General features: G+C 36.5%; 1 protein-coding gene across 1 annotated transcript in view; it reads right to left on the bottom strand.

Moving 5' to 3' along the window:
* Positions 1–25353, bottom strand: part of NKAIN2 (sodium/potassium transporting ATPase interacting 2) — a 513845-nt gene that overhangs the window by 378072 nt on the left and 110420 nt on the right. The window lies entirely within an intron of this gene.

The raw sequence follows: 25353 nt of genomic DNA, 5'->3' as shown, positions 1-25353 counted from the left end.
AGGTTTTTTTTTGTTTTTTTTAATTAGGTTTTGGGGTTTTGTTTTTGTTTGTATTTTTTTGTTTTGCTTTGGTTTTTTTGTTTTTGCATTTGGTTTTTGTTTTACTTGAAGAGCAAGGTCCAAAAGTAAGCCTCTGCAATTTGGATGTTATATTCAGAGCTGATGACTATGTCAGGTCATTAAGGTTTGCTTACAAATTAGCAGCGCTGTGTCTACATCTATGCTGCTCATGTCTGTAACTTTTAAAAAGCTGTGTAGATGTGTAAACACACATGTACATGCACACAGAAATGTATGAATATGCATATAAAATGAAATTGCCAACTCTGTTTTTAATTCTGAATGTCACCTCAGTTTCAAGGGTCTCTGTTGGCAGTATTTCATTACCCACATTTCAAAATATCTCGTGCTCCATTGCTTCCCCAGATGAACAATGAACATGGTTCACCAGAATGGTCACACTTTCAAGTAAGAAAAACACTAACAGTGGGACAGCACAATCCATATAAATCCTGGTTATGTGAATGAGCTTAAAGCATTAGATGATCTTAATTTTTTAAAACAAGGAAAAAGAGAGTTGAGAGGAATGAAGAATGAGCACACAAATACTTTCAGCTGTTTCCTCATACTTTTCTTAAAATAAGTCCCCATAGCCAGTGAGATATTCAGATAAGATAATAACCAAAGGGAATATCTTTTTACTACTTGAAGTACAAGTTCTACAGAGAGAGCATTGTACAGACAGGGCATGTGAGGCATGAATAAGAAGACTGGAGAGTGAGTATTTGCAAATACTGAAAAAATATTATGATGAATGTGTCAGAGTGGTAAACATAGTGGAAAGATTTAATTTGCAGGATTTTCTCCCTTTTTGCTGTTTCTTGGATCTCTTTGCCTCCTTCTATAGTGAGCGCTCTAACTTGCAAAATGATGCTTTGGAGATGCTAGAGCATAGACATTCTTTTTGTATTCTCTAGACTCCTCCTGTAGGGTCTCCTGAAGTTCAGCTAATGGCTCTGTATCATGGAAACCTACCTTGCCTGGTTTTCACCTGCCCACTCTACTCCTTATATCCTTATACCTCAACAAATTTTATTGTTTACTGACACTTGCTTTTATCTATTATTTTTTAATAAAGTGATTGAATTCTACATATCCATCTACCCTCAAAATTTGCCACATTTCCTTGGGTGAATTTCTGCTGCATTTTTTTTTTGGGGGGGGGACCTGCACAGCCCACTGGATAGGACAGTTCTGACACAAGTGGGAAGAGAAATTTCTTTCTTCTGTTGGAAGCCAGTCATTCAGTCAGCTGAGCAATGTGAGTGATCAATGTCTCATGAAATCCTTTGATGAAGATGGAATTACGTGGAGCTTATGTTACTCAGGAAGTAGTCTCAAAACTAAAGATGATCTTCCAAATGCTATTTATGCTCATCAGATTAAAACACAGCAGCTCAAGGGACAGAACAGCTACAGTTGGTCAAGGAATTACTTCAAGGAATTCCTTGCAGAAGGAATATAGGTTGGTGCCTCAAATTTGGAGATGCTTCAGAAGACCAAGGAGTTTTACTGCAAAGAACAGCACTTAGAGTTAGGCACCTATACCATAGTAGTGAAAAAAGCGTAGAAGAATAAAGGCAGAGGGAACAAGTTAAGGCAACCCCCTAAAATACAGCTTCTTAAAATTCAGAATTTCATAGGATCACAGAATGGTTTGTATTGAAAGAAAACTTGAAAGCTTATCTAATAACAGTATTGAACAGAAAAACTGAAAAAGGTTAGTAAGCTGAATTGCACCCAGTAAAGTCCATGATAAGTTCCAGAGCACACAAGGGGGGAAGTTCACAAGGTGAAAGATTGAGGCAGTGGGAGAGAGAAGCTTTGCCTGCCCCTTAAGCAGTTTTAAATTGCTATATTAAATCAGTTTCAATGGTCAACCTCCACTCAGAAGAGATTTGTTGGTTTTGCCCACATAAAGCAAAATGGTAAGGTAGAAGTCCTGATTTAACAAAACCTTTAGAGAACACACTTAAAATACCACTTTTCAAAAATTTAGTTTCATTCTAATAATTTCTTTTAAAACTTTGATACTTTTGGATGGTGAAAATTTACTATTTGTACATATCTATGGTTAGTTTTTGGAAACTGAATGTAGAACTGGTAAAAAACTGGCAGTAGTTGGCAACATTTATAAGACACACTCTCTGTATTAGTTACTGTAGTAAACAATTTTGTTTCCATATATACTACTTTTTCCTCAGAATTTATAGTTCAGTGTTTTAAAACTGAAGTTTCTGCTGTTGGCTGTCAATTAGATTTCTGCTTTGAATTTCATGACATTTAAAAATTTTATAATTTGTTTTCTATCAGCACAGACAATTAGTGATTTCTGTCAATGCACTTTAGTACAACTGATGTTTCAAGTAAAATTAGTCATAAAACGCAATACATTCACATTTGCCATCTTATAAAATTTTCATTTTTTTATAAAAAAAAGGAAGTATCTTATTTTACAGTGGAAAAGAATGTTCTGGCTTTTGGTCCTGATGTTCCTGCCAGGAAGCATCGCTGCATACTTATAAGATCATTTGTGCATTGGGATAATTAACTTCCAGGTCTAGGTGAAGTGGCTAAAATGAGAGCTAATACAGTAACTTTTAAAGCCCATTTGGTACATGAAAATAGTAGCCTCCTTCACATTCACAGTCTCTAATGGAGACTACGGCTGATAATTTGTTCTGTTTAGATTGCCTAAATCTAAAAAAACAAAAAATAGAAATAATAGTACAATTCTCTAACATCATTTATAAGATGACCAGCATTAGCAATTTAGTTACAAAATAAGATGTTGCAAAACTACAATCTAAGACACCCTCTAATGCACATTTTTCTATACAAATTCTGATCTTGTCAGCTGAGAATTAGCTATTTTTTAACTAAATGTTTTCACCATAAAACATCACCTTAGTTAAGAAAATACTCTGACTTGCCCCACCAGTTTACTCACTTTTTTCCCAAGTGAATCCTTTTGCACCCTAGCACTCACGTTATAAAAAACCCCAAGCAATTCCCAAAAAAAAAAAAAAAAAAAAAAAAAAAAAAAAAAAAAAAAAAAAGAAAAAAAAGTCTGGAACTGAAAATACTCCAACCAAACAAAAGGATTTGTATCATATTAGTACTGATCCAGTATTTCAAATTACTACATCCTGAGCATACTACCTTTTTCTCTTGCAAGCTATTTAAGAGTATTCTGTACTTAAAGTGTTCAAATGTTCTCACAGAGATCAACAGCGTTCTAAAAATACCAATAGTTACAGGTTGCAGTACTTAAACCTCATGGAAAACCCCTGCTGTCCATTGCAGGTCATTCTTTTCCTATTATGACACTACAGGGACCCATCTAGAAAAGCGTGGTGCACTGTTTGAGTTGCAAAGCTCTCCTCCTGCACTAGATATCTAGGCTTAAAACTCCAACAGAACCCACTGCTCCATTTTCCACAGCATTATTTACATATTTTCTTTTCTTGTTGATGAGAAAGGAGGAGAATAGTTATTGAAGTACACCTGCAAAGTAGGCTCCTGTAATGCATATACCACAGAAATTCATTTTCATATAATTGATTCAATGAGAGTAGTACCGGTAGGTCTCAGCATTGAGATGATTCCCATTTTACATTGCTTTTCCCAAAGATTTCTGCAGACCTTCTAGGCAGTACAAAATGGACCAGTTTCAGAACCACACGACACAAATGTGTAACTTCCCCCAGTTACACAACAAGAATTCCCTGCTTATCAAGAGCCACATCTGAATGGAAGACGATAAGGGTATGTGGACTAAAGAGGGCAAAGGTGTTCTTGAATGTTTATCTCATTTCTAGAGGTCCTTTATGCAACTCTGCAGGGAGAAATCTCACCAGCATGCCTCATTTGCTTTATCAGCAGACACAGATGAACCAGATCAGCTAATTTTAAACTGTAGAGCTCCAGGGGTGGTAAAAAGTTAGGCACTCAACATCAACCAGCAGTTGCAGAGTACTGTCTGCAGTGAATACAGCTGAAAGACTGCACCTGTGCCTGTATTAATTTCTAACCTTCTTTAGAGATGAAATGTTGCAAATCCAAGTAATTTTAAAATTAGCTATAACTGCTACAGAGCATGTCCCTGGCCATGCCTCACCATCACCCACATGAAAGGATGGGACAGAAAAAAATAATTTAAGATAAGGCTTGGAATACTGGATAGGCATTGGTAGCCTGGATTCTGGCATATTGCCATTGAAGAGACTACCCCAAAGCAAATACAATAATTAAAACTCATTTTGGCATTGACCTAAAGGTGGGAAGAAGAAACCAGATTGTAGCAGTGATCACCAGCATGAGTAACACCAGAGCTGTTATCATGCATTTTCATGTTTCAAGGTTTCAATCTGACTACACAACATGTACTCACGCAGGGATGCAAGGCTGACAGACATCTCCCTGCCTCCACCACCCAGCTGCTGCCAGAACCAGGACTCAGTCTAAGAAAGCTGCCAAAAGGGCACAAGTTCCTGGTATTTTCTCTGAAAGCGGCATGCAAGTCTTGGATCTTTTGCACAAGCCCACACAACTATCTAGATATATGCCAAGGCTGATGATTATTTCTTCTGGATCCTTCTTAATGACTTCTGGGGTTTGTGTGAAACCAGGAGGAAAACAGCTGTTCATTCAATCCACCTATGCTCCTTACACATGCAAGCTATAGATTTCTAATTTTATTCCATGTCTTACAGGATTGTGGTGGTTTGACGCCAGCAGGATGCCAGGTGAACACCAAAGCTACTTAGCCCTCCTCAGCTAGACAAAGAAAAGTATAAAGAAAGGTACACAGGACAAGATAAGAACAGGAAAAGACCACTCAGCAGTTACCATCATGGGCGAAACAGACTCAGCTTGAGGAAATTATTTTATTACCCATCAAACCTGAGTAGGAAAAAATAAAAACTAAATCATGAAACACCCTGCTTCCACCTCTTCCTTCTTCCTAGTCTCAACCTCACCGCCAATTCAATACCTCCTCTCCACCAGCCATGCAGGGGGATGGGAATGGGGGTTGTAGTCAATTTATCACATGTTGTCTCTCGTGCTCCTTCTTCCTCAGCATGAGACTCCTCACACGCCAGCATGAGGTCCCTGATAGATGAGATAGCCCTCCACCAACTTGTTCAGTGAGATTCATTTCCACAGGCTGTGGTGTTTCACAGACTGCTCCAGCACAGGTTCCTTGTGGGGTCACAAGTACTGCCAGGAAACCCGCTCCTGTGTGGAGCCCTCTCTCCATGGGCCCACAGATCCTGACCCATGGACTTTCCCTGGGTCACAGCCTTCTTTGAGCATCCACTTGATCCAGTGTGGGGTCCATCATGGTCTGCAGGTGGGCCTCTGCTCCCCCATGGACCTCTGTGGGCTGCAGGGGAATAGGTGACTTACCATGGTCTGCACCAGGGGCTGCAGGGTATTCTTTTCCCCAGAGTCTAGAGCACCTCCTTCCTTTCCTCCCCTGACACTGAAGAACTCTAGCTGTTGCTGACAGGCTCAGCCTTGACCAGCAGCAGGTCCATCTTGGAGCTTGCTGGTATTTTCTCTGTGAATCACTGGAGAAGCTTCTGGCAGCTTCTCACAGAATCCAACCCTGCCTTCCCACTACTAAACCTTGCCACAGAAACCCAGTACAAGGAAACTTGCCCAGTTGTAATTTTGAAGTATTTCTTCCACATGCTCTTAACAAATATTTTTAATAACCATTCCAACCACTGTGCTCCTTGGTTCATACCTTAACTACAGCCTTGGTAGTACTCACATGTTCTCCCATCCACACAGGTTGATTACACATTGCCTATCTCAGAAAATGGCTCATCTCTTCCTCTATAAATCGTTGGCATACAGTCTAAGAACATCTGGAATTTCTTCGTCCTCACCTCCCAGTTCCACTGAACAACACTACAGCAGTCTTAATACCCTATAAAAATAGTCCAAAGTCTGTCTCCTGACCACCACTCCCCAGACTAACCACTCCAAAAGCAACACTGAGGGGATTCTCTGATCTAGGCAAAATACACTGACAGTCACAACCCAGTCCCCTAGAAAGAAAAAAGCCTCAATATAAGAACTAGAAGAGGTACTGACTTTTCCAGCAGCAAAGCCACAAACTATGCACAGGCAGGGAAATGCAGACCTCATCTTTCAGATGGTCCTTACATAACAAGGCTGCTGTTGGAAGAGATTGGAATAGTTGGCACTATTTCTGACTAAATAGGTCTATTGTTTTCTGGTCATGATGAGTGGATGGAGGCCAGAGCTCTTCATACTCCACCTTTAATGAATAGTAAATTTAAAATGATTTATAAATTAATGTGCTTCCTCCCTCCTCCTCTCACTCTGTAAATAATTGCAGCTTTCGATTTATCTGTGTGAGAGAAGAATTAGAGCTGGAGAGAGTTTGATGCTAGAGGAAAATAAGCTAAGAAGATGATGATAAAAGCAAAAAGGGGAGAATATAGCATCAGCTTTGTTGATTAGCATAAGAAAGGCAAGCCTCTAAAGAATAATTCTTCATACAGTGAAAGGTTGTCATCTGGGGAGAGGGGGGTGCAGAGGTGTACAAACACAGCAGTGATGTGCTTGTGCTCTGTTCCTCCACCTTCCTGACATGGCTCCCCAGCATCACTGACACCCCCTCTCTCTGGTGCTGTTGGCTCCCAGACACAGGGAAGTTGGGAAGGCCAGGAGGAGAAGGGGCATGATGAGGAAACCAGGTGCTGTAAATGAGTTCAGAATCCTCACTTCCATAAAGTGCCCGGTGCCCCATCTGCTGTACTCAATAAAGACACTTCTGAAACAAGGAGCCAGCATTTAAAAATATAAATTACTTACGGAGAAAGGAGCACATAGGTTATGTTTCTCTCTTTTTAGACTCATTAATTGTCCAACTCAATATGAAAATGAAGCAATGTGAACCATATTGTATGTATGTGTGTATGCATAAATAAATGCCAAGAAGCACATAATTATTCTCTGTGCTAAAATTCTAATTTTTGCAAATATAATTACTATAACCAAGTCAACCAGAATCTCTTAAAGAAACCCAAAGATCTTTGATCAATGAGATTAACCTGTATATTTTTACTTCTGTAATCAAGTTTTACAAATAGCTTGTCGATGCTTTAATAATAAGCAAATTATTATAATATTGCAGTGCTTTTAGAGAAGCAGCACTAAAATAACCAGAATTAGTCAGGTTGGAAGGAGCTACAGTGGGTCATTTGGTCCAACCTCCCTGCTCATGCAGGGTTATCCAGGCACATTGCACAGGACTGTGTCCAGGCAGTTCCTGAATATCTCCAGTTGTGGAGACAGAGACTCCACAATCTCTCTGGGCAGCCTGTTCCAGGGCTGAGTAGAGGGACAGGATCATGTCCCTCGACTTGCTGGGAATGGTCTTTTAGTGCACCCCAGGATACCTTCTTGGCCACACAGGCACACTGCTGGCTCATGGACTGCTTGTTGTCACAAGGCTTCCAGGTCTTTCTCTGCAGAGTTTCTTTCCAGCAGATCTGCCTCCAGCCAGTGCTGGTGCCTGGGATTATTCATCCTAAAGTGCATTTGCCCTGCATTTGACTTTACTGAATTTCAAAGAGTTATTCTATGCTCATCTGTCTGCTCTGTTGCGGTGCTTCTGAAGGACTGCATAGCCCCCTGGGGGATTGGCCACTACCCCCAGCTTTGTGATAATAACAACTAAAACACAAACAAACCTCACAGTTTGAAACCTAATATGCCCCAGTGTTTCTATCAAAATTACACAAAGGACAGGGGATGGCCAGTTCATAAGATGTCAATTGGAGATATAAGAACAGATTTAAAAGTGTAAAAAGGCTGCATCAATCAGGAAAATTAACTGCTCTCTCAATCCACCATGGACAAGTAGCAAAGGGGCCTTTAAATCCTGTGAAGGGGTTTAAAGTTACCTGGATGTAGGATCATACTCATATATAGATAGATACATGTGTGTGTGTCCTACTGACAAACACCCCAAAGTACTGTAACAGATTGCATGTTATACAGTCTCCAACACCAGAGACTTTCAAGATCTTGCAAGTAAGATGGATGAAGATATGATGCTTTCCAAGGACAGAACGATTGACTTGATGAGCATCAATCATGCTTTTTTCTATGACTTTACACATCTAAATAAGTTGGTTTTTTTTTTTTTCATTTTTATGGTGCATCTTTTCTATTTGCATTGACACAACAGATGACAAAAGAAACAATGAAGAATAAAGACCTAGTACAAAGCACAGAGGGATGCAGATATGCCAACACATTTACAATTCTCTACTCATTGCATCTATCAATGAACAGAAACAGTTAATGGCATAAAACTTTAGCTTCCATCACAAGGGAAGTCCTAGCTTTCTTTCTGGAGCAGCACAACTGTGTTAGGAGGCAGGCTCTCAGTTAACCTCTGTGCCTAAAGAAAAGATGGGTAGGGAGAAGGGAAAGAGTAGGGGAGAATCAACACAACAGTCATTCATAAAACTATCGTAAGCAAATGGAGAGGTTAATATGGAAATTACTTAATGTCACTTGGATAATACATGACCAAGTGAGAGGCTGCTGTTTCCAAGGAAGTTCATGAATGATTAAAGCCCTAGAAGCACATTCACACAAAAGCTGTTTTATAGAGTTAACATGGAAAAAAAAGTACATGGAGAAAAATTCTGTGTAAAACCTTTAATTCCCATCTCCAAACTGAAAACTCTACTTTAAATGGGAATATAGGTTTTGGTAGTTTAATTATGACATAATAACAGGAATGAAAACAGCACAAAAAAAAAAACTACCATGACTTTATCACTTGGGTGTGACTAATGATTAATAGAAAAGGGTTCCCAGTAATTAGCACTAAAACCTGAAATATCTCAGGCAATGCCAAGAGCTTGTCCATGGTATTTTTTTTTTGTTTTGGTTTTTTTTTTTTTGTAAGACTGCTACATTCCTCAATTTCCTACTAAAAACAGTTTCTTCTTTGTACTGTCAGCAGAGACTCTCCACAATGAAAAAAATAAGTCAGAAGATTTTCTTTTTTCTTTTTAGTAGGGTTTGAAAAAACAAAAAACAAAAAAACCCACAAAAAGCTAGACAAAAACAAAAAAACCCCCAAACAATAAACAAACCACTTTTAAGTGAGTGAACACACACTACGCTGGAGAATTGAAGGCAATAAACTTTAGATCCTTTTGCAATTACCACTGCAAACTATACACATAAAAACTGTCCATTCCATGAAACAGAGTACCAAAATGCACCTTGAAACAGTACTCCTAAATAGAAGCTTAATAGAATTTTGTCCAAAAACTTTATTTTTTTTTTTTAGTGCAAACAGAAACACTACAGTTTTTCCATACATTAGAGATTTAGACTCCTCTGTTTCAATTAAGAGACCCATAGTTTATAATGGTGATTCTCTGAAAAAGTAAAGCCTATTAATCAAAATGCTGTTTTGATGGGCTGTGCAAGTAAATAGCAGTAAAGTTATGCTTAATGTGGCTATGGTGCATGAAAACCTGTTCCCAGAACAGCTGGAATGAAGAATTGTTCATTTACAGTTTCTAATCAGATTTAGCATCTAGAATAAAAATAAAAGTTTGTTAATTGCTTTGAGCATATTATTTCATTTTTCAAAACCCTGTAACACAACACTGACATTGCTGGCACTGTTTCACATCTGTAACATTCATTCTTTCAAAATAAAATTTTTATTACCCCTTGCTTTGTACAGAAAAAATCTACCTTAGGAAAAAGACACAAGGATGACTTTAAAATATGCTCAGTAATAAGTTTTCATCTTTCCTGAAAAGTAAAAATGCAAATCCTATATGTGAAATTCGCTCTATTTCTCATACATAAAACCTTAAAGGCAAGAAAAGCAGTGTGATTCCTCAATTCCAGAAGGGAGGATTAGTATCTCAGGGCTCCTGCAGATCAACAACATTTAAAATAATTTGGGGATAAACTCAGGTCTGGATCACCAGATCTCAACAGGGATGTTACAAGGATAAATTCATTTCAGATGCGGTCTCAGTTGTAAATGTGAGAAACTAATTACTTTAAGAGGTGACTAGTGTGAGCCTGAGCCCTGGTGGGAATAGCAGGGGCATTAACTTTTGTTAACCAAGCAGCCGAGTTTAAGACCTCCAAAGGAAAAATTTGATTTCTATGTTCTTTCAAGAATACAAATACTATGCACGTAAACCAAGTTCTGTTTATTTTTACATCTGCGGACAAAAGCTGTGGAAACGTGACTTGATCTCCCTCACAGGAAGTTATGCACTTGTGTTTTCAACTTTAAGTGCAGAATTGCTTGCTTCTGCTCTCCTCAACAGAAGTTATTGCAGCAAGTATTGGTCATACTCACATCATACTTTTTTTTTTGTGTATCTTGGATACTTGTCTTAAATTAATCTGAACAGGGTAATTTTAATACATCATAATTCCATTACCCAAGAATTTTACTCTCCTCTTATTTAAATCATGTTTCGGCTTGTTTTTTCCCTAACACCTTCAGCTTCAAAATAACCTAATTCCTTGGTTAAGTGTTAATGTCTAAAAAAAAATTTAAAAGATATGTGCAATTTGTAGCACCTTCTTACCATTTAAGTAAAGCAGAAAACTTTCATTAAGGTCTGATTTTTATAGCACTTTATTTTCTTCATTCCTTATGGCCAATTTCTTTTGACATACTGGTGAATCATCACCAGTAAGGTACAGCCTTGGCTACTCCAAAATATAATGATGAAGTACAAAAAGTAAGAACGCTTTTGTGTCCTTACACAAGGACACAAAGCAGAGCTGTTAACCAGCCCTTCTCCTTGCCCTCCTGCTCTAATGTCCTTAACAAAATACATGTTCTTTTGTCTGTGCATTTATGACCTCTTACTTTCCACTTGTCTGCTAAGCACTGTCATTTCTCCTGTGACTTTTTCTTAGAATGAGTTAACCATTCTGAATCAGCTTGGGCTGATTTGAAAATAGCCTCTGTTGCTTAAAAGGTGATGAAATTACAGCTACAAAACTTGTCCCACCATGTCATTTTAGCATCTACTACAAAGTTAGCCAGGGTTTGTCAAACTGACAAAGTCGTATCAGCAAAATGTGAATTTCAGGTTCTATACTTAACATAGGTTCACATATCATTTTGTGAGCACTGGCACTTTATGATTATTTATATTGTTTGAAAAGCGACTTAATATCTAAACCCAAAAGTAGACATGTAGGTGTGTAACAGCTCCTAATTCCATTACTGACCTAGTTTATTAAGTCATATACATAATACCAGGGTTAGTATTAGGTGTAAAGTACTTTTTTTTTCTTTAGAAGTACTCTCCACTTTGGATTTTGTGTCCCAGATGTATTAGTATCAACCTTTGTGGAAACAAAAAACACTACAAAAGACAACAAAGACATGGCTCTTTACAGATTTTTTTCTCTATCTTGCAATGCATATCTTGTTGCCACCTTATCTGATGCCTGAACATCTTCCAATTTCCTAAAAGTCATACTTTTTACATATATATATATTTTTACAAAACTTTAAAACATTTTCTTTACTAAACAAAACTTCTTTATAATGATTGTGTTTTTTCACTAGTTTTCCTCAATTTCCTGCCAATATGTCGTGGACCATGACTCTCCAGTGTCTCTTGACAGTTCACACTTAGGTAAAGCATTTTACAATTACCATCACTAAAAAGGAGATAAGAATCAGAGTCCATGTTCCATCTATTTTTTCTCTGAAAGCATTTCTCCAACAGATTGATATTTTCCATTTTGAAGAAACAAACTTGAAAAGAAAGAGTCACTGAAGATGGTTGCACTTCTAGTTTTTCTTAATATGCCACAATATTATCTGAAACAGATCTGAATGTTATTCATAACAAAATTATGCTCTTTTTTGCATTTTTAATTTTAAAAGACAATTCACAGTTCATCACACATTGAGTACCACATCTAATCTTCTAGTTTAGAAAATTATAAATCATGCAACAGTGGATAGATATTGCTTAAGGATCATTCATGACACATTTTAAGGTATCCTCTAGAGCAACTAATTAAAAGTATAAAGGGATCAAACTAAAATAAAAACAGCAGGTACATCCATACATCCATTTTTTTAACATCTGATCCATTTTTCCTATAAAAATTCTTGGTGTAGCACCCACAGAAAAATTCTACTTCATTCTGAAGACAAATGATCAATATATGGTCATATCCCCCTCCCAAAGGGGAGAACTCTCTCCCTAAAGAAAGAACCTTTTTTGGGCTTGGTTCCTAAACTTATCCCAATGTAGCAAACAAGTTAAGCATATTAATAAAGTTAAGTATTGTTAGTAAAGTTAAGCAAGTTAGTAAAGTTAAGGTAGTCCTCCTGATGCAAGCGATGTAATACCCAAAACACAAGGTGATGGAACTGCTAGGTGTATGAAGCAGCATCCATAAGTGCCTTAGTGGACTGTGTCCAGGCAGCTTAACTCCTGCACAGTTTGAAGAGTCCACATTCTGTTTGAAAAGCTTCCTTTTACACATTTACTTGCTGAAGTCTATCAGCCATATCATTCAATTATAAAATATGTGAAGCACTGGGGGGGGGGGGGGGGGGGGGGAAGCAAACAAAAAAACCCCACAGCATAATATTACAGTACCTGGAGACACCAAGCTATTCCATTCAGTCACAGTTTGCCTTCTTTTGGAAAGTCTGTGAAGCATATTAAAATTCTCTGCAAAGTCTTTACCATAATAATCTTGCAGAAACAAGCATCGATTCCTCAAATTAATGCATTTCTCCCCTTAGAGAACCCTTACACAAATACTGTGCTTTTACATAATGTCTCTAGGCAGCAGTGAAGCACTTCTGCCCTATTAAGCACTATTTCTGTAAATTATCTTGAATTACAAAGAAACCCCAAACAAATCACACTAAATAATCTTTTATTTGTGGCAACGTCTATCTAGTGCTCATAATTTTACCTTTCAACAGTAGATGCATCCAAGTTTAGTCAGACTCTTGAGCAATGGATATAAAACATCGTGTGCAAAATTTCATCAAGTGCCATAAACCCTTTAATATCCTGGCAACCAGTCAGTTCAGAGTAACTCAAGAAAAAAATTCTGGTCATTACATGATGGCTCATGGTCTGAAATGAACTATAAATAGTAAGACAATCAAACTGTTAAACACACAGGCTTCAACAAGGCCGACCATATGAAATAGATTGAACTTATAGAAATATCTTTTAGTCAAATTCCTATTTCACCAGGTTTGTTCTAAGCCTTTACAAAAGGTAATCCATACTCCAGGAAATTATAAATTCATATATCTTCTGTAGGTTTCAATAAAGTTCTTTCAGTTATTTCAGCTAGGAATTGGGTCTTAAAAATCTTTTTCCTTTGAGCAAGAGTTTCACTAAGACTTATCTAATTCAGCTGTAGTCTTTTACATGAACAAAAGGTTCCTATCAACATTTACTTTCTAGCTTTCATTTTATGAGAACTCACACATTATATCAAATTTATACAAGCAAATTCAGTAAATTACATCCCCCCCATTTGACACTGAAATGCTAGGACCCAAGTACTCGGATGCACCAAACATATTGCTTGAAAACACATATTTCAATGGCAGTCTTAGTGAGTTTAATAGCCTTTTGCCAGTCTAGAGTATCCATGCACTTTGTGTTACTAGCAACCTTTACCCAGGGAGATATTACAAAAAAAAAGTTGCAATGAATGTTAAAATCCTCTGTGGCACATGACATACATTGCAATGCACGTATGGGAGATGGCACTGTGAAGCGGTATGTGCACATCAACACCATCAAACAACTCCAGCCCTACTGAAATAAGTGTGATCCTTCTGGGAAGGATTTGGTATGGATGGGCTTCAAAGGAACTGTGCTGAAATTCAGACTGAATGAACTACACTGGGCTCCAGGACTGTTCTAGCAGCTTTATATATATAAACCAGAGAAAAAGGCAGAGTGACAGTAGTGATCAATGTATTACTAAATGACAGAAATTAAGACTTCAACAAGACTGGAGGGAAAAAGGCAAAAATGAAGAGAAGTATGGGAGAAGTTTTAAAAAATCAGATGTTCAATAACATACTCATGACTAATACACCTTCTGTGCTGTAGAGGGTTGTTGTTTTCCTGTTTTGGTGGTTTTTCTTTTGGTTTCTGGGGTCTTTTTGGTTTTTTTTTAGTTTTTTTTAGGGTTTTTTTTTAGTTTTATTTTTTAGTTGTATTTATTTTTAAATATATATCATTAAGAAAGCATTAAATTGAACCAATTTATACTAGCTGAATATACGTGGCTGCCCAATATCAAGACAGAAATAATGGAAGAGCACCAGATCAGACATTCCTTCCTTAAAGATGCACCAATTCCAGCAGCTGAGGACAAGGCCAATTAGAAAGACACATAATCTCTTAGTGAACCTGGGCTCATTTCTGAATTATTATCATGCTTATGATGGCTTGTGGCACAAAGAAAAATCCTGTAGCATAGCCAGTGCTGAACACATCTATTTTTAACAAAGATGAATATACAAGTTTTCCCAGGTTATACATCTGCCTTTCTAATTCACACTTATTCAAAAAGTACAAACTTCTCTCTATGACATATTTGTGGGTCAGCTCAGAGCAGCTTGACAAAAAACACTAGTTAAGATGCTGACTGCATGTTAGATATTGTATATACAACTATAATTGGGAACACATTGATTCATCTGCATAAAATGTCATCTACCAATTGTTTAACTTAGGGCAGCTAGAAATTGATTTGAAATTGATTTGATTTAGTCAGAAATACATAAAAAGGCATTTTCTTCTTGGCTTTCTTTCTTTTTCATATTATTTTTTTTTTTTTTGGCACACAAGTTTTGAAGCCTGTTAACCCTTTCCTTCACAATAGATTCCTCTCTTTTTCAAAAAACAAGCAAATTCTTCCTTAGTGGAATTTTACTGCATTTGAGAGTGGCTAATGGCAATCATACAGTACTTAAGCCATTCATACAATTATCCAGCCAGGTTCCCAAGACCTGAAGCATAACTTCTTTTCTAGCTTTTCTAGCACTAAAAATTTCCTCAGACATAGTCTCAGAAGAATGACTGTACTGTTGTGAATCATCTTCATTGTTTGAGGCTTTTAGGCAAAAAATTGGCACCTTGGAGATGATTTCCTCAGTTGTGTGTGTGTATGTGTGTATGCTTGTGTAGTGGTAGACATGCCAGCAATTCTGTCTAGTTGGCTTCTTAGTTTATTTTTTTTTGTTTTGTTTTGTTTTGTTTATTTTTTTGATGAGCCATCTGTGTGCTGGTAAGCTGAACTCACATGGAAATAGCACACAAACCTGTTCAAGGAAATTAATAACACCCTGATTCAAGCCCTCTTAATGATACAAATGGAAATGCTGTAGACCCAAAAGCAAAGCCCCATAACAGAGCAGTGTTTTGAAAAAAACACCAAAACCAAAATCACACACCAACAAAAATAACATAATTACCATATCAGCAGCCAAGAGTAGTATACATCTTGGTCATAATGTGGTACAGCCAATCCCACAGTCTTTGAAAATCCCTGCAAGAGCAGTTGAAAGCCATCTAAGAGAGGGAAATACAGCTTGAACAAAGTATATTACTATAGTATAGTGTTGTGAGAAGCCACTCCGACTTCAAGGACCACAGCCATGCATTTTTGAGGAATCTTTACATTTAATGTAAACATACTATACCCTGAAATTGCTCACAACTGCATATTTTGACTGAAATGTGTTATGTTTTTGCCATGAAAAGGGTTTTTTTATGGACTATAAGTTATGAACATAACAGAGGATACAGACTTTAGATTGGATGGTATGATTTTATAGTACACTATGTTGTTATGTTCTGGCACTTCAAAAGGATTGATTTTTTTTTTTTTCCAAGTCTCCTGTTTAGCTGGAGGGCATGCAGATACATTTTTCTAGCAAAAGGGTTAATAGATTCAACCTCTTCAGAAACGTACTCTTCACATGCATATAATATGATAGATAGTTAACTGAATACACATTGGTAAACAGAAGTGAAAAACAAATTAATTGGAAGGTATAGAGTTTATTGTTTGTTCTCTGTTTGATAGATGGATCTCATTATTTTCATTGGACAGAAAAAGCCATAACACTTTCCAGAGAAAGAAGTGGCAGCTCCGGGAAACTGCTTACAGATGGACACCCAGCAGGCTAAAAATATTACTTCTGTCCACCTCATCAATAAACTGCCTCCATGCAGAATGGTAATTATTCTTTTCCTGCTCATGTTGCCCTTTGTGAGGCATGAGGACTATTATTGATAACAGGGTATGGAGTGCAAAATATATACAGTAACTCAAACTCATTTACTGTGGTAAATCCATACTGGGTAGTAATGATGCCTTTTATGCCATTATTTAAAGTGGCAGTGTGCACTCATCAATGTCCAAAAGGATTAAGTTGATCCTGTGTTTTGCTACTGGCCTATTAATGATTAATGATACAGTTATTATTTGCCTGTGTTAGACATAGCGCATTCTGAGCTGAAAGAAAAACTCTGTATTATGTCATGAATGGATTAAAATTTTGCAAGCAGCAGGATTTTCTGATCTTTTTTTCACCCAGGGACAGATCCTAACTGTACATAACCTGGAGAAGGTAAGTTCCCTCAGATAAAGACAACAGGACTACAAATGTGCTGTTTTCTGGGGTGTCAGCAGTGCTCTCACCCAGCCCTGACTGTGGGGTTGAACAAGCCCCACAGAGTGTGAGAAGCCATGAGACCCTGGGAGCAAAAGCTGCTTGAGAAAGTGAAATATTTTCTGTATGAATTTCTGACATGCAAAAATGGCTTATTATGCATTTAAAGTCCTCTACCTTTTCACCCAAATACACTTTCTGAATGCACAACACACTGAGCTTATTCTATATGAAGAAGTATGATCAGCATTCCTTACAGTGATCCATATGGATCTGCTGACTACCCAGCTGAACTTCATGTGAGAGGCAATGAAAGGTTTTAAATATTTAAATGTCAATTTCTATGTGGCACATGAATTTTAAACTGAGAAATACTACAGGCATGTTGCTTAAACATACCACACCCATACAAAGGGAAATAATTAAGGTCTGGAAATATTTTAAGGATTGCAATGTGCCTGAGGATAGGAGATTTCTGCCCATAAAGTAGGTTAGATGGACACTTGATCTTATTAGTCCTAAAAGATCTTTTCCTTTTTCAGCAAGCAAACTATGTGACAGGAAATGTTAATCTGATCCATAACAAAGTCATTACTTCATGAGGTCCAAGGTGAACTGTCCTTCTGAAATTAAGAAAGTTAAGATAATTACAAAAATCGGAAATCAATTTAATGCAGAGATTAAGTCACATATAGAAGGCTGCATCCAGAAACCACCAAAGTCACCGGAAATAGTGCCATTGAATGAAGTACAGTCATGTATTAGCTTGTTGCTTCAGAGAGATTTCCCCTACAGACAGTTACACCTACGCTGCTGGTGTTGCTGTTACTACTGACATCTATGCCTTACAAAGATCCTCTCACCTGTGCAGTTTATAGAAAATTGCAAGTGGAATGAAATATTCTGTATTTCAGTTTTTTAAAAACATATATGAAATTACCTGTTTCTGTTTCTGATCTCAGCAGCCCAGTTGCTTTGTACAGCACAGTCAGGAATCCTACACCTTCACTAGATAAACCATATTTAAATTTGCATATCTATGTTAGTACCTGAGAAGCCCACCTCAGCAGCTGCTTTGTACATGCACACAAACCTCCTTTTCCACACTCACTGTGTAGAATAAAAAATCTTTGGTTGTTCATTGTCACCTGAATATTACAAATGTTCAGAACCCAAAGCCTGATGGCAGCTGTGCTTGTAGAACAGTCAAGATGACACCACTCAAGAGTGATCTTCTTGGAAAATGAAGACAGAATAGCATATACTTGTTAATATATTTAGTATTCTCTACTTAATGACCTGGAAGTCATTGCTGTATTTCCATTTAATCCAGTTGATTTAATATATCAGTAGAAAGTAAAACCTGAAGTTTCACTACATATACACACCAAAATAAAATTTCTGTGTTTTAGAACTTTCATGAAACTAACCAGCATCGTGCCTTTCGAGCACAATTCAAATATGACCAAAAAAAAAATAAAAAATCTTTAACACCTTTGACAGAAAACACTTCTTTTTGTGTTGTCCTCTTAACAACTAATATTTAAGATTCCTTCGTAAAAATCTCACATACTCAGAAGACGACGTACCTCTCAAAAAGAGACACTGTATGTCTCTTTTTTCCTAACCCCAAAAAGAAATTACAATTACGCAAACATGTTAATCACTGCCATTGTCCCAAATGCACAGCCAGTACTACGGAATCGTTAAAAATATAATAAAAAGCTCATTGCCTACCAAAACTCTAAAAGTATCCATGTTTCCCAGCTAATTGCCAGAACTTGTTTTTGGCTTGGAGCTCTGCAGGACCTGATGGTAAGTTACAGTAGTTCTTAATTCAAAAGTATTTTTACTGCCCAAAATGACATTCAATCTACAGTGAAGTGATATTCTAATTTGTATTGGAGAATGTATTGAATATACCAATTTCTAGTAAAAAACCTTCAAAACTATAAATTTTAGAGGGTTTTAGATTTGTTTATGGTTTTGGTGTGGTGTTTTTTATATTTGTCTTTGTTTTATTTTTAAGAAGACAAAAGATGGCTAATAGACATAAACTATTTTCCTTTACTGTTGTCTGGGCTATCATTAAACCAATAAGCAAAATGTGGATAATATCAGTAAAATCTAAAGTTACTGGAAATTTTATTAGGTTTGCATAATATCTAGAAAAAAAAAAAATCTCCATATTTTAGAAGAGTTACATCACTAGGTCTGTCTTGTAGTAATTCACATTACCATGGTTCACTGTTGGATTATTTTAACAAAATATTGTTTCATCAAGATTTCACAGTCTTGGTCTAGTAGGAGAAAAAAGAAGGTAGATTTTTAAGGGTTTGTTCTCTGCATAAATGAAACATCTCACACTGCTTTAAACTCAGTATTTCTCATGTCTATGCACTTAATGCTCTGATAGTTTTTATGACACTACTTGTCTCACAAGTAAAATCAGCTACTGGTCTTAGCATTCTTACTGTTCTCCACATATGGTTATCTCCTTTATGACCTAGATGAATTACTTTTGCTCCCTATCTTCCATGTGTTAATGAACATCTTTGTTTAATTTTATTCACAGTCACAGCAGCTTCTATTATTCATTCAAGCCTAGAAAGGCAAGTTATTTACCTATAAGCAGAGACTTTTCCCAGCACATTTATAAGCACAGACATAAATTAGAGTTATTATTTTGACCATGCAATAAAGTTTCCTTAGAGTTCTCTAATCACTTTTAGAATTATACTGTAATGAAAATCTATTAATCTTATGGTGCTTTAGACACTACAAAAGTAGCATTTCTAATGTAACTAACATATCAGGGCAGGAAGGTGTGGAGAATTAGCATTTCACCATTTCTAAATAGGACAGATAATGAATGAGTGGCCAAAATGTCTTTTTAAAAGTTATTTTCTTGTCATTATGAAGTGATTGCTTGGTTTATCTGTGTGCTGGTTCTGGACTGGGTTCATTTTTGTTGCAGCCAGGGTGCGTGGCTTGGATGTTATTGTGTCCCTTCAGGTCGAGTGACCCTGGCAGATGGAGCCATCCAGTGTTGTCAGTTGTTGGGGATTTTTGGTGCAAATTGTTCCTTTCTTGTACTCTTCATCATCCATACTGCTGCTGTTACTGTCCTGGTAAATTGTTTTTATCTCAATCCATGATCTTTGTTTTTGTGCTTCCAATTCTCCTATCCAACCCCCTGCAGAGGGAGGGGAAAGTGGGGGAGCAAGCAAGTGGCACTTCTGGTGGTTTGGAGAATCTCAGTGGGATCACTAAATTATGGAGGATCTAGAGATTCCTAAATCATAACAATCTGTTGGGAAGTACAATATAATCTCTACTCATATGTCATCACTCATAAATAAAACATGTATGAGTTCCAAAGCACAAATGAGTTGCTACACTTTAACAGATTAGTCCTTCTATTAAGTACTATTAATTCATTCCTAGATTGTGTTAATTTACCCATGTAAATAAGAAGAAAAATATGTTATATTTATTAAAAAAAATGAAGCCTGACAAGCAATGGAAAAAGGGGAAAAAATACCCAAAGTATTCAAAAGGGGTTTTCTCTTCTCATTTCCCTTTGCAGCTCTCCAAAAGTGCTTCGCAGTAAAGTACGTTAAGATGCATTTTTTCTGAATGAAAAGTGTTGCCTTGCTGTAGGATGACACGCTTGCCAGAATATTTTTAATAGACAAGACGCAGCCAGAAATTGTAGTTCAAATTTTTGTACTGAAAATTTTGTTAGCAATAAAACTGGATGCTTCTTCCAAAATGCAATACCGATTAAAGACTGTGTAGATATTGAAATCCATTAAAGTTATGCTGTTGTCTTGAATGAGATTTTTTAAAGATTCCAACTCTTGCAAAAAGAAGAAAAAAAGAGAAAAAAACCCCAAGAAATCCATTAATATTTATACAAGTAAGTGAATTAAATATCTGAGGAATTAGCAACAATATAATTCCATATTCCTTGTGTGTATCTAGATATCTATAGAAAGGAGAGCACTCACTGGCTAAATATTGTCTTCTATTGCAATTACAATGAGATAAACAGAACTTAGGCACACACTAGATTTTCGTGAGAACGCTAACATGTTATACATAGTATTTTCATATTGGGTGGGAAGAAACAGACAAAAAAGGAAAGGAATTTGTGTAGAAACCCTGATCTTTGTTGAATTATTTTGAAAATTCCATTATATCAATTCTGATTCCTTAAAAATGAGTTAAATGCAATTTAAAAAGAATAAGCTGAAACACTATAATCACTATCACCATAAAATAACAACTTAGCTTCATTTTTAAGCCTCTGAATGAGACAAAAGTTACTAGGTTACCATCCCTGTTTTCAATCAGCAAAAAAATTCAGCTCTTGTGCCTGATGTTCGCAGCAGTTGTTCAGACAAGAACAAACATGTATGATAACAAAAAGTAGAAACTGATTCATTTTGTCCAAACAGATACAACCCAAAGTATGAATTTCATTGCCAATATTATTTAATCTTTCTGACAAGATTACAATAAACAATTAGCATTGTAGTGTATTTTCATGAGCCCATATCTCACTGCTTCCAACTACTACCATGAACCAATTCTGGCTTTCTGCTGAACAGAGAAAACTCATGGGCCAGTTTTTTGCCATTTAATGTGTGTCCATGGAATACAGCCCCAGGCCCTAAAAGAGTATTGTCATTTTGTATGGCATGGCAAAACAAGCGTGTAATTTTTTTTTACTCCACTTTATCATTCATTAGTTCATGACAGATATAAGAAGCTTCCTGAAGGGGCATCTATACAGGAAAAAGGAGATTAGGAGGTAAACCCCTACAGAGGTGTTCTTAGATATCCTGAAGCTGTTCCTCTCAGATGATAAAGAGCTTGGCTGTATGCAGTAGAGCCAAACTGAAGGCCAAGTGAAGCTTTTCTAAAGACAGCAGAATGTAACTATGAATATCACCACCTAGGGGAAAAAACAAACAAATAAACAAATATAACCCTCCTCAAGTATTCGAATTAAAAAGCGAGTACAACTGCCCAGCAGGATAAATCCTCAGAGTCTGGTGGTTGCTAAGCTCTCTTAGAACTTCAAAAAGGAAAATTAAAAAAAAAAAAGAAAAAAAAGTAAAGACACACATAGGACTAGGAAATGCCTCTTCAGTCAAAAGTGAAAATCCTTTTTCTCACTGGAAGTAAAAAGGGTTTCCCGAAGTCTTTAACAAATACACAGTAGCATTTTCTCGACAAGAAAGTGAGAAAATAGTGGAAAAGAAACAGCACATTTTGTTGAAAGCCAAAGTCCAAAAATGTCTTACTATTGGCCTAGGTGTGTACTGCAGTTAAGTAACTCCAGCAGATAAAGAAAAACTTCCAGCTTTTGACAGAAGCAAGGAACATGTCCCTTTCATAGGAGTTTGAATTGAAAACTACCAGAGCACATTTTTATTCACTTATTTATCCTTTAACACAGGAGAACAAATGGTGGCAAAGATCCTGATCCTTTTAACCCTCCAAATTAGTTCCAGGAAGAGAAGCATGAGTGCCAAGGATCAAGGAGTACATATGAACTATAAACTGGGATGTCTCCTGACTGCCCAAAAGTAGCTGTAAGACAGCAATGTAACATGTTATTAATATGATGCAATATGTAATTTGAAAGGATTATAAAATGAAGAAGCAGCCTCCTCAACTATCCATATTAATGATAAATTAGTGTTTTGCCGTAATGCCACTTCCCTGCATAAAACTGAAATAAGAGAATACTATAACTTTGCTAATTAGTCATAGGAAAAAGATATTAAACATGCCAAGCTTGAATATTTTACTATGCTAGGCAGACAAAAATTAATTACTGATGATGATGTAAATACATAATTATTGAGTTTAATTATAAATATGGAAATAATAACTCATAAAACTGGTAAAACTCTGATTTCTCTATTTTGTCTAAGCAGTATGGTATAGAAATAAAAGAATTTTCAGCAGTTTTTTAAGTACAAAAAAAACAAACAAAAAAACCCTCTTGGAAGCCTTTTATGGTGTAAGCACACAGGGATCAAGGCACCAATGGTCCCTCTAATCCAAATATTTGCCAGACACCAATGTTTTTCACTTGAAATCTTCCAGCTGCTGATGACTCAGCTTTTGAGCTATGAATTCATAGCACCATTCACTTTTTCAGTATTAGAAAAGTGATACTGCCTGTTCTTACAAAGTTTGCTGGATTGTAAGCACTGGTAACTATTAAATGCTGGTACAGAAAACACTCCGTTCTCATGTTATCTCTCTTCATATGTGCAACTTCTTGGCCCTTTCCCACACAAAATTCAGACACAGCATTTGATAACTGAGCGTTATGCAAAGCATTCTTGTGCTCATTACACACCATGCTTTTCACACAGACCTTGAAAGATCTACAGTCATCAGATTGTACTTCATAGTATCTTTCCCTTTTGCAGCAAATGTCTAAACAAATGAGAAAATTCTTCCCTAAGCACCACCAAGGACTAGTAATGTATATAAAATGACTCTTTAAATTACTGTTTAAAGATTTTCTTAATTTAATGATTTTTTTTTCTATTACCATGCTTTTGTATCACTTAAGTTACTCATGAGTAGCTGGTATCAATTGACACAAAAAAACCCAAAACTTATTTGCAAAGGGATATAAGCCACCACTGATGAACGATAAGCCACTTCAACATTTTTTTGACAAAAAAAAATCATTGGTTTTGGGCACCAACCATCCCAACCAACCGAAACCACCAAGAGGTTCAGAGACACACACTCAGAGACACTAGCAATTGACACAAGAGCACTTACTGCTGACTGCATATAAGTGAGTATATTAATGGTATTAAGTTGCCTGAAGTCCTCTGCAGTTCCTGATCCTTTGTAGGTATTTATCTGCTTTGAAAATCACTAAGTCTAATTAAATGCTGAGTTCTCTTTCCAGTGAGGTGATGCTCTTCAATAGCAGAGATTGAGTACTAGCAACAAAATATGAAGAGCACTGAAGCCATGCAAGTTGTTACTTGCATAGGGCAAAAACATTTCACCATTTAGATACTAGTGGAGGCAAGCTGAAGTGTTAAATTATATTGTGTGTGTGTATTAAAATAACTCATTGCTATTGTAACCCAGTTACACTGGAATACCTCTCCAGACCACAGAAAACTTGAGAGAGTAGACAATCATTAAGATTTCAGAAAAACATCAGAAGCTGATGATCTCATTGTTCTCACATGCATATACAGTCTAGCTCCTCTTTAATCCACAATTTTGTTGTGAAGGTCACCAGAGTTATGGGCTGGTATGAATGGCATGTATTATATTTCAGTGATAGTCCTACTCTGAAAAAATAAAAGAAATCGAAGTTCATTTGATAATCTGATCTTCATTTACCAAGAGAGCTCCCATTAAAAGCTACTAATAGATATATTTGCATTCTTCTTTGAGTTCCCATTGTATGCAAGGCTTTTGTAGCTTCCTCTAAATGTATACGATATTAAAGCAGTCCTTCAGCTGTGAAAGCTACAATGCCCCCAGTTTAAGTGATCCCTATGGAGAACAAAAAATTGGAGCTTTGGACTAGATAGCAAGAGGGGAAAACAATCAACCTACAGGGAAATAATACTTTAATACATGGTAGGAAGGGAAGAAAAATAATCAACTACAAGAAGAAACTGAGTAATTTCACCTGCAGGTTTGCAGGTCGGTATTTTCAAGCCATCACTGAAATGCAAGCAGATCAGTATTCTTACTTCAATACCATATTTTAGGGCAAGAATGAGACTTTGATAATTTGAATGCACTGTGATAGTGCATCAAATTAATTTAGTCCTGAAGAGCAAAATGGTTGTGTTTCTGAACCATAAAGTGATGTCAGAGAGAATATGAGCAGAAAAAAATGAAAGCTCTATTCCCCCCTTCAGAAGCCAATCATTATAATGCTTTCATTAGCAGTTAAAAACCACTACTTTGAAATAGAGTAGAAATGGATTTGGAGATTCTGAATACTATGGGGTGTAGTTTTGCTTCCCCATTTTACTAACAGGCAATGTACAGAGTTTATTTTATTGGTGTTATATTTTTAAAAGAACAAAATAAAAATATAATCAAAAAGTGCTGCAGATTTTTTTTTTAATCTTCTAATAAATATGAAAGGGAAGTTGTTCCTACATTTAAGAAAGGAAAATGAGGAAGTACAATTTTTTTCTAGAAGAAGAACACCCTGGAAGTCTAGGCAAGAAAGTGGAATTTTCTCTAGTGACCATGGGTTGAATAAGTTTGTTTTGAACTTAAACATTCAAACAAACAAAAGCCCAAAATATAAACAAAAAAGAAGCCCGGCTGAAGGAGGATCCAGTACTGTACATATCACTATACATACCAAAGCAAATTTATGTTATGTGAAATAGTAGATTGCTACCTGGAATATTAATTTTATTCAAGCTTTCTAACACACAAGAAAATAGGATCTGAGAAAGTCTGTCTGAGCCATGTTTTATTTTTGTATCCAAACAAAAGCTATGATTTTACCTGCA

The sequence above is a fragment of the Cinclus cinclus genome, chromosome 3 (assembly GCF_963662255.1).
Source record: "Cinclus cinclus chromosome 3, bCinCin1.1, whole genome shotgun sequence".
Taxonomy (NCBI): Eukaryota; Metazoa; Chordata; class Aves; order Passeriformes; family Cinclidae; genus Cinclus; species Cinclus cinclus.
This window is presented reverse-complemented; position numbering and strand designations above follow the sequence as displayed.